At 43.9% G+C, this 10474-nt stretch overlaps 1 protein-coding gene across 1 annotated transcript in view; it reads left to right on the top strand.

The window, feature by feature from the left end:
* PSMD10 (proteasome 26S subunit, non-ATPase 10) overlaps positions 1–10474 on the top strand; it is a 53906-nt gene that overhangs the window by 28606 nt on the left and 14826 nt on the right. The gene's annotated exons all lie outside the window — the stretch shown is intronic.

Below are 10474 nucleotides of genomic sequence, written 5' to 3'. Positions count from 1 at the left end.
CATTGTTAGTACATTTTCATTGTAAAACTATTTCCCATACAGTTTTATACAGAATGATTGCATTGGACTCATGGTTGTCTTGAAATTTCTGAATTGAACTCTTCAATAGCACCCCAAAATAAAGGTAACAGTTATCTTCTAAACTGATAATAAAATCTATTTCATCCATTTTTAATCCATGAAGTTGGATGCTACTAATACAGAATTACAAGGTATTACAATATATTGGCTTTTATTTAAATGTAAATGCCTGATTCATGTAGTGAAAAAGCCGTGGGTGAAGGTTAGGATTTGAAGAATTAACTACAATAACTTTGTCCTTGCTGGATGCAAAATGCCTTCTCTAACTCTCTGAAGCTCATTAGGAACTGAAGGTGCTCAGCTTCTTGCAGGAGACTGCTTTGCTTTCTTTATTCCATGTCATCCATGGAATTCAAAGCCCCAAGCTCCGATAGGAGTAGCTGGTTCTGTGCACACAGCCATGTGTTAGTGAATAGCTGAAGACATAACAGAGGGCAGCATTGCCTTTTAGATGTGTGCCTGTACCTAGGACCAAGGTGATTAAAATGGTCAGTGACGTTTTTTCCATGCTTGTTGAATTTTATTCTGCCAGATATTCCTGTTTGTGGCAGATGTCTGAATAATCTCTTGGCACATGTCAAGGTTTGATTATATTCTTAAATGAGCCATCTCCAGAAGTTTTATAAGGCATGTCTTCTTTAGTTCTGACTATCAGTGCTTCATACAGCATTCCCAGAGGGTGAGCAGTGCTTGTCTTTCAGTGATGGGGACAACAAGACTTGGAACAGTTCAATGTCTCACCCAAGGATGGAGGCACGGGTGACCTAGAGTCCATGCCAAAAGGGATCTGTACTTTGAAAGACTGAAATTCAGATTCAGGTGTCTTCCAAAAGTGTTTAAATTCACCTTCACTAAAGAAACATGTAGGGATCCCAAATGCAAGGAGCTCTCATGGGTTTTCCCTGGGTCAGCCTAAAATGAGAGCTACTGCTGTTTTCCAGTCATTTAGCTATGGATGAGCACAGGTGATCTAAACATGAGCACAGTCAACAGAGCCTTTTCAGTGATAGCCTGTGGCAGCCCCATAATACCCAGGAGTCTGACTAGTAGCGCACAGAGCATTGAACCTTTGTGAAAGACAGTAGTTTTCAAGAAGATGCAAAAAACATTGCCAGCGCACACTGCAAGTCAGCATGCACCTGCATGAGCCTGTGTCTTACCACAATATCAGTGTGTCCTCCAATTCCCTCTCATTTATCAACACCGAAGTCCTTGCTCTGGCACTTAAGGCACCCTCAGTTAATATATATTTTCTCAGTGTTATATTCACTTTTTGTCAATGAAGTCTCTGAAAGATGACAGAGCTACATTCCTCCAGAGTGAAATGCTCAGTTTGCCCAGAGAACAGGATACAATAACACATCTTCTGCACTAATATGTGCCCATTTAAGCTTGGGACACAGGGCTGAGATTACCAATTACAGAGCGGGTGAATCTCATAGCAAATGATTACAGCCATCAATCCTGTTTTACAGAGGATACTGAACACCAGTAGTTTTTATTTTTGACTATTACCAGCCTGGTCAATCCAGAAGCGTGTACCCTAATGCTAATCTTCCAATCCATCCAGGGTTATTCTTCTGTGAAGGTAATAAATGGTACCTGCCAGCTGCTGGTTTTGCTTCTAGCGCATTGCTACTAAAGAGCACCACTGCCTGTTCAAATATCACCTTAGTAAAAGAACTGAAGCAAAATCTGGCTTGGTGTGATGATGGTTAAGGTTAGGTTACAGTGGGATGGCAAGGAACCTCTCATTCACACCACCAGCCCTCAGTCAAGAGGAGAGAAAAGCCAGAGCATGGCAGTGGCAGCAGTCACTTTGCCATGGGTGGAGCAAAGACTCTTATCTCGAGATAAAATGAAAGGGGCCAGTACCAGGAACTGTATGTTAGCAGACTTTATGACTCAAATCTGTGTACACTGAAATGTATTCAGAAATGTTCCCTTCCAAGCAACTCCCTTCTATTCACTCTATAAATAGAAGTGTCAGTCATTAAAAAACTGAAGCCCAGAGGCACACCCAGAGCAAGGCAGCATCGCCCAGCCAAGCACTGCCATGATATTTAGGGGTTGCTTCTGAAACCTAATTAAAAAACTTCCTGTAGAATTCCAGGTTTACCTTGACAAAGCTCAGCAGCACTTCAGCTGCTTTCTCTTCCTGAAATATGCTAAATACATGATTGTTCAAAGACACTAAATAGCATAAAGTAATTTATAAAACTCTACTTCAGTATCACATCTGATTGCTGGGGATGAAAAGTGTAATTAAAGTTTCAAACAAGTACAGTAAAAGAGCTGCTTTAAGCCTCTAAATCCATCATTAGGTTGACTTTTAAATGCACTTTACTGTTTGCTTATTGCACAGTCTCATTTGTTGTTAAAAAATATTTATAAGCTTTTGCTGGAGTGTTTGCTGCCTGAAAATTAGTTCATGAACTCACTGTTATTTTCATGCTCACGCTCACACAATGTGAATTAATGTCTGCAAAGGTATGAGTGCTATGAACTCTTCTGAGGAGAGCACCGTGGCCTGTTGCCTTAAAATAACTCGGTCAGAATTATGCCTAATCATCTGCATTCAGTTGCCAGAAGAAGCATAGCTTGTTATCAAAAAGCACAATACCATTTTCTTGTAAAGGTGCTGGACTGGTCTTTTTTATATTATCCCTTTTCTATCTAACAAGCTTTCCTCTTTCTGAAGGGAAAAAACCCCAACACTAAAATGAGATACCCCCGATCAGTGATTGCCAGGAGGGTAGAGGGCTTCATGGCCAGGCCCAGCACTTTGGGGTGGGTTTGGTGGGCTTGTTCCTGGGCTTTCTGACTGCTTTCATATGGCTCTCTGCTACCAGTGTCTCGAGGTGGGTTTCCTGAGCATGGCAGAGCAGCATGGGCTCACATGTCACATCTGGCTGTAATGCCTTTGCAGGTCTGTGTCCTGAGGATGGCATAAAAGCTATTGGCTCCGTGTTGTGGGTGTATCCTCAGTGGTTTGGCAGCCCTGAGCATGCCTCCTTTCTATCCTGCTTGCCAGTTAGCATCTATATCCCCAGAGATAGCTTGCTTTGTTGTAAATAGTGTCTATCGCATTGTGCTGGATTCGATCTAGATCTCCTATGCTCTGTGTGGTTAGAATAGCTAACCACAATTATTTTGATAATCTAGGGACCAGGTTAGGAAAGCTAAGGCCCAGTTAGAATTAAACTTGGTTCAGGATGTGAAAGATAACAAGAAGGTACATTGCAAATAAAAGACAGACTAGGGACAACGGGCCCTCTCCGAAAGCTATCAGGAGAATTGGCTACCCTGGGTTTGGAGAAGGCTGAGGTTCTTAATGACTTCTTTGCCTCAGTCTTCAATGGCAAATGCTCTGACCACACTACCCAAATCTTGGAAGGCAGATGCAGGGACTGTGAGAATGAAGACCTTAGGCCCACTGTAGGAGAGGATGTGGTTTGAGACCATCTTAAAAATCTGAACGTACACAAGTCCATGGGACCTGGTGAAATCCATCTGCAGGTTCTGAAGGAGCTGGAGAATGAATTTGCTAAGCCACTGTCCATCATATTTGAAAAATCATGGCAGTCAGGTGAAGTTCCCGATGACTGGGAAAAGGGAAATAAAACCCCCATTTTCAAGAAGGGGAAAATGGATGACCTGCGGAATTACAGACCAGTCAGTCTCACCTCTGTACCTGGCAAAATCTTGGAGCAGATTCTCCTGGAAGGCATGCTAAGGCACATGAAAAACAACAAGGTGCTTGGCTTCACTAAGGGGAAATCCTGCCTGACCAATTTGGTGGCCTTCTATTATGGGGCTGCAGAACTGATGGACAGCGGTAGAGCAGTTGATGGCATCTACCTGGACTTGTGCGAAGCATTTGACACTGTCCCACACGACATCCTTGTCTCTAAATTGGAGAGACATCAATTTGATGGATGGACCACTGGGTGGATAAAGAACTGGCTGGATGGCCACACAAAGAGTTGTGGTCAATGGCTCAATGTCTGGCTGGAGACCAGTAACGAGTGGTGTCCCTCAGGGATCGGTGTTGGGACCGGTCTTGTTCAACATCTTTGTCGCTGACATGGACAGTGGGATTGAGTGCGCCCTCAGCAAGTTTGCCGATGACACCAAGCTGTGTGGTTCGGTTGATACCCTGGAGGGAAGGAATGCCATCCAGAGGGACCTCGACATGCTTGTGAGGTGGGCTGATGCCAACCTCATGAAGTTTAACCCTGCCAAGTGCAAGGTCCTACACCTGGGTTGGAGCAATCCCAGGCACAGCTATAGGTTGGGCAGAGAAGAGATTCAGAGCAGCCCTGCGGAGAAAGACTTGGGGGTGTTGGTCGATGAGAAACAGAACATGAGCTGGCAGCGTGCACTTGCAGCCCAGAAAGCCAACCGTATCCTGGGATACATCAAAAGGAGAGTGACCAGCAGGTCAAAGGAGGAGATCCTGTCCCTCTACTCTGCACCATGAGTGCCCTGACTGATGCAGGTTATAGAGTGACTCTAACAAAACGTGCCACCATCAGCGAATCCATTTGTGCACAAAAACCAAAGCAAGCTCTCTGCCACATGATAAATCACAGTAAAGTGGTTCTGCCTTTGTACAGTTGCTGCTCCCTTCCCTTTGCATTGGCTGCATAACCTTTTCACTGCGTATGATTAACTCTCGTTGTTATCTCTTTTTTTGGTCTTTTTTCTAACCATCGTCTTCACTTTCATACCTTAACAGCTTCTGAAACTGTTATGAGTTTAACTGTTCCTTGAGTTTGGCAGCATTTGTTGTACTTGTCTAAAATGAAAAATGCTTTCAGCTTATGAGTGCATATAAGTATAATTTATGTGGTGCCTGCTTGCCTTAACGGGATAATGTAATTTTAGGATTACTGTGCCAAATTAAAGCCTGGCATAAGATTCATGCAATTGTATTGAACTCTCTGCCTTCCACCTGGTTCTGCTGTCTCTGAAAAGGAGGGTTTAGGTGGGTAGGTGTTAGAATGATGTTAGTGTTTGGTACTTGTCAAACACACTGATGTGTGCTGTCAAACGAATACAAGGTGATCTCATTCTTCATTTTAAGCAATAGCTTGTTTTTAATTCTCAGTTTCAAGGAAATGCTCGGACATAGAGACCTCAGCTGCTCCCTGTGCTAAGTAGGGAGGACTTGCTAAAAATCTCTTTGCTTTTGGTGTGCTCCAGTTTAGGAAAGAGACCAAAGCAGCCCCTGGAGTCTGGCCTGAGCTTCACCTGGGTGTGAATCCTTTTCACGTTACTTCACATGACTGGACCCAGGAGGGAACTGGAGGCTCAGGGAGAAGCGTTGCCTCGTCCAGGCTTTGCAGCTCGGCTGCTCTCTGAAGGAGCCAAAATTCAGTGAGACCATGTGGCGTTTTTCTCAGGGAGGCACAATAATAATTACATAGACCATTAATTATTAATTAATGGTTGTATAGCTTGTTCTGCCCTTCTTCTGAGGTGCGTGCTGAGTCCCTGGTGGTGGCTGGAGCCTGGCTCTACCAGCAGGCAGCTTCCCACCACTGTGATGACACCTCAAGGTGGGATGTGATGGGTGTTTTTCCTTGGGAGACTCTGATTATCCAAAGCTGGGCAGTGCTTTGGAGATAGTGTGCTTCCTTAAGGTGAGCAAGCTAATGAGAAGTGAACTAAGAGTGATTGTTTGATGAGACTTTTGCTTTTGATTCCCAGGGGCTTCATGCTGGGAGATGATTACTTGTTTAGTTGGTTTTAATTCTCAGGAAGAATGATATAGTGCTTCCTATCCTACTTGGTTAATAATCTGATTTGAGTTGTATTAATAATTTTAATTACATTGAGTATGACAGTGCAATGGAATGATGTGATGAAGTTGTCGAGCAGAGGATCGGCTATCCTCAATAAAAAGCAGGGTGGAAGACCAGCTGAGATAAACCTAAGCACTTTTGTTGTCATGCCTTTGGTTTGCTTGTGACAGGCAACCAAAGTTATTCCTCAGCTAATCAGGACTCAGATCCTGTAGCCCAGCAGCTTTGTTACACACGGTGTATTAGAGTTCAAATTCTTTGGAAGCACTTGTGTGATCAAGTAGGCAGCAGACTGGAGGGAAGTAATGGAAAATGAAACTGTCAGCAGCCCGTACATCATGGGAGCAGCTGGGAAAGCAATCACTCAGAAGACATCATCTGAAAAACACATGAATCTTAATGGTGTGTAGGGTGTAACCTTTGAAGCACAACTGTCTAATCCAGTTGCACACAGCAATTTGATTCAAATGAGCTAATAAAAGCAGTGGGGCAGTCTGGCCTGGCACAGTGACATCCGTGTGAGAAGCAGGGCTGTGCAGCTGTGCAAACATGTCCCGTTGGTGAGGAAACCACTGCTCCAATGGCTAGTAGCTGTGGCACACCGCACACCAGCCTTTGCCCCACAGCCCAGCTCCCTTGGGCTTGGTTCGTGCTGCCTGCAGCCAGGCTGCCTCCTGCACAGTTGCTGCATGTGGCTATGTCCTTGCTCCCACATTGTAGCTGGGTTCCTCTCAGCTAGGCTGATGGGTGCTGCAGAGCCCTGGACACTGAGCAACCTCATGCCCATGGGCACCCAGGGTGCTGCACAACTTGTGCAACCATCTTGATGTATAAACTACCCTGTAATTCCCAGGCTTTCTTAGGGATAAAGCAAAAAGCTGCAGGCTTGTACAACTTCCCAAGGATCAGATTGCTTTGTAAAATTATCTGAAGTGCTCTTTTCCTCCCCAGATACTGAGTATTGGTTCTGTGCCAGAGATGATGTAAAACTCCTAATGGGTGGCCTTTTCTATAATGTTCAATAAGTGATATGTTCTTGGAACCTGTATGAAATGCTGAAAAGCTTCCAGTTCTATAAGCAGACAGCTCCCAGAAAGAAATAATGGCTTAAAACCTGGTTCAGGGCCTTATCTATCGACACCACTGATGTGACTGGTATTGAATTAGTGTTAGCTTTTCATTCTGCAGGTTAATGTCATGTATCCAGCCGGGACTGTCCCATTCAGCATTTATCACTGTCACTCTCTTTGCATCTCTGGAAAAAGCTGTTTGCACTTCACTGTGATTTTGGGAGTCAGGGCACACCCCAGTTGACAACTGACCTGTAGCAGATGGATTAGAGTGGTTGTACATTGTTAACAGTAATTACATGTAATTAAGGTGCCTTCCTGAGACAGCCAGACCCTGACCTTACAAAAGATCATTTGCAGCCTTGATTTTAGTGTGGTGGAGTCAGTGAGGCTGCTGCAGTGATGAACCAGCCACGTGTGTGGGGCTGGGACCTGGGGCCTGGGGGAGAGGACACCACCACAGCACACATGTGCTGTAAAAAGCTTCTGTTTGCCCTCTGTGTTTCATCATGGTAATAGGTTGCATAGGGGAGCTGTTGACCTCAGGTGCCCTAGGATCCTCAGATTAATCAGGAACTGTAGTAATTAATGGATTCCCCTAAATCCCTGCCTCTCTGGGCATGGTGGTGAATAATGACATGAAAGGTCAGTTTATATTTGCCATTTCTTTAAGGAAAGGCTGTTTCTATCCTTTTGGTTGCATGGAAAAAAACTTTAAATAATTCCAAATGTACCCTAAAAGAGCAAAAACCAGAAAGTGAATCACTGGAGTTTGCTCTCTTGCAGGCTAATGTAACTGCAGATGTTCTCATTCAGTGAGATCTACTCTTTTTTTGTATCTTGCAAACAGCTTCACCTCTGTGTTATCTTTCCTGGTGCGGGGTACCTTGCTGCAGTGTAGCCTTTACTTAGGAGAACCTCTCAGAACCAAAGAGAAATCCAGGTTCAGAATGTGGACTGCAAGAGGGCAGCAAACTCACTAATATTTCAAAGAACCTCTGTATGAAAGATTTATTGTTTGCTTGTTTTTAAAGGCATGCCAGGATATGTTCCCAACAGGAGAAGCTGTATTGTTTCTTCTTAAAACATAGCACATTTTTAGGGATGGTTAGCAGCAAACATGTATTTCTGAGGTGTTCCTGCTGATGAGAAGGGAGCATGCAGAGCACCCAGAGGGCAGGGATGGGACAGTGTGTAGAAGGGATATCAGGCAGTGTCACCTAACCATCTGCATATTTCTATCTGGAAATGAAACCTTTGCTTACTGTGTCTCATGAAGAAGTCACCTTATATTTCATGTTGTCTTCTGCTGTAAGCTGGGTTACTGCATGTCTTGGAAGCTAGGGAACAGATTTTTGAGGATGTTTTGGGCCATAGGCACCATATGTCTAGCCTGAACACTCAGTTCAGCATGTCAAACCTGGAGTGACAGTGGTGGTAAGAGCATCTACATAGCCTTTACTTCTCTCTGATGGTTTCACTCTGTTGTAGCACTGCCCTCAACCTAAACACATAGGTCCACAAATAGATGTATTACAATTGGAGCAGTATATATCAGTATACAGTCAGCGCTGTTTCATCTCATCCACATCTAACCTCTCACCTGTTTCCTCTACTAACAGCGATCAGTACCAGTTTTGACATATGGTTGGAGGTCTCAGACTTGTTTTCCAGAAAGAGTTTCCTTGTGCCCACCAAGTTTTCCCATGGTTACTAGGTGTACACTTTGCCAGGCTGTCACTGGTAGCTGGGATGAATGTGGCCCTAAGAAAACTGTTGGCTTCGCTGTAAGCAGTTAGTAACGCCTTCCCCATGCCTTGGGATTTGTAAGCCTCTCAGAAAGTTCTCTGAAACATGAGCCAGTTTCTCTCTTAAAACTGTTATCACATTAAAAACCCCAAAATAATCCTGCAATGCTGAGCAAGATAGTATCGAAAGTCTTTCAGAGTTCCCACTGCCAACCATGGATTTATACCTTATAGTGGAAAGGACACAGAGCCTCAGTTTTTGATTAAAACAGCTCAACTTTTCATCAGTAAAAACTGAGGTCCACAGTGCCAAATAAAATAAGGGCAGGTTCTTAGCTGGTTTAAACTGGATGAGCTCCATGTAGCTTCAGTTGACCTGAAGCTGGATTTTGGCTGTTACATGACTTTCCTTCTCTAACACAACATAAAGTAGGCTTGCAAGGGATAGGTCTAAAGAGACTTTCTGCTATTCTGCCCCTGTTCAGTCCTAGATTCACATTTCCTACAGATGTAAGATCCTGCTCATACACAGATTTCTCATATATTTTATGCTTTGGAGTTTGCATTTGTTTATGGTTTGCTGGCATTTGCAGTAATGGACAGGGGATTCTGTATTTTGGCATGTTGTAAACTAACATTTTAACACCCAGTAAACAAAACTGAGAGGCACTTTGTTCTCAGTATGGTATTTTTGTGACAAGACAGTGGGAAGTAAAACAAACAGCGTGTTCTTTCCCTGGTGCTCCCAGTAATTTTAGGACTGCAGTTATGTAGCTGGGGAGGAGAGTTGCAGAGATCCGTTGGGGTAGTATAACTTTGAATGAAAACCCCAAGTGAAATAGTTACCGGTTTTGTCATGCTTCCACATTTAGGTTTCTCTAACGCTGAGAAAAATCCTGAAGAAGCCCCGAGAGCATTAATCACACTGCTATATACTTTTCAGCTATCTTTTGGCAGCCCTTTCAAAGTCACAGTTAAAAATACTGAACTCACTAGGATTTGAGTTAAGAAAAAGGATAGCATAGAGAGAAAAAGACTGGGAACAATGAGCTGTGTCATGGCTATACTTACTGAGGTCGTGGTAAGATAACAAAAGGATTGCTTAGCCAAGTTAAAGGTGCATTTGATCTAAGGAGTCATCCATTTGTACTCTAAGAAGTTGTGAAGGCTTTGAGGAACTTTTCTTCCTCACTGGAATATGAATGAACAAAGTGGTGGGTTGACCCTGGCTGGAGACCAGGCACCTACCAAGCTACTTTATCACTCCCCTTGTCAGCAGGACTGGGAGGGAGAAAATAAGATGGTAAAACCTCATGGGTCAAAATAAAAGCAATTTTATAAAGCAAAAGCAAAGGCCATGCATGGAAGCAAAGGAAAGAAAAAGAACTCTGTAGTTCCCATCAGCAGGTGATGTCCAACCACTTCCCAGGAAGCAGGGCTGCAGTATGTGAAGCAGTTGCCCAGGAAGACAAATGTTGTAATAACAAATGCCCTCCCCTCCTCTTTTCTCTCAGCTTTATTGCAGAGCAGACAGCACATGGTCTGGAATATTCCCTTGGTCAGTCCCACAGAGCCAGAGACACTGGTCCAGTGCAGGGATGTCTGGTTGCCTTTCCCGGGCACAGGTTTATGCACTTGGGCTGCTGAATCAGCAGTTCATTCAAGGATACAGACCGTAACAGCTTAAATAGAGATCAGGAAATAAATCCAATTTTTCTCCACCTCTGCCTTCTATCTTAATGTTTTACATGGCTTCTGCCAGTTG

This window comes from Pezoporus flaviventris, unplaced genomic scaffold, assembly GCF_033815535.1.
Source record: "Pezoporus flaviventris isolate CSIRO_AGI_PZ_B2104156 unplaced genomic scaffold, CSIRO_AGI_Pfla_v1 ptg000005l, whole genome shotgun sequence".
Taxonomy (NCBI): Eukaryota; Metazoa; Chordata; class Aves; order Psittaciformes; family Psittacidae; genus Pezoporus; species Pezoporus flaviventris.
This window is presented reverse-complemented; position numbering and strand designations above follow the sequence as displayed.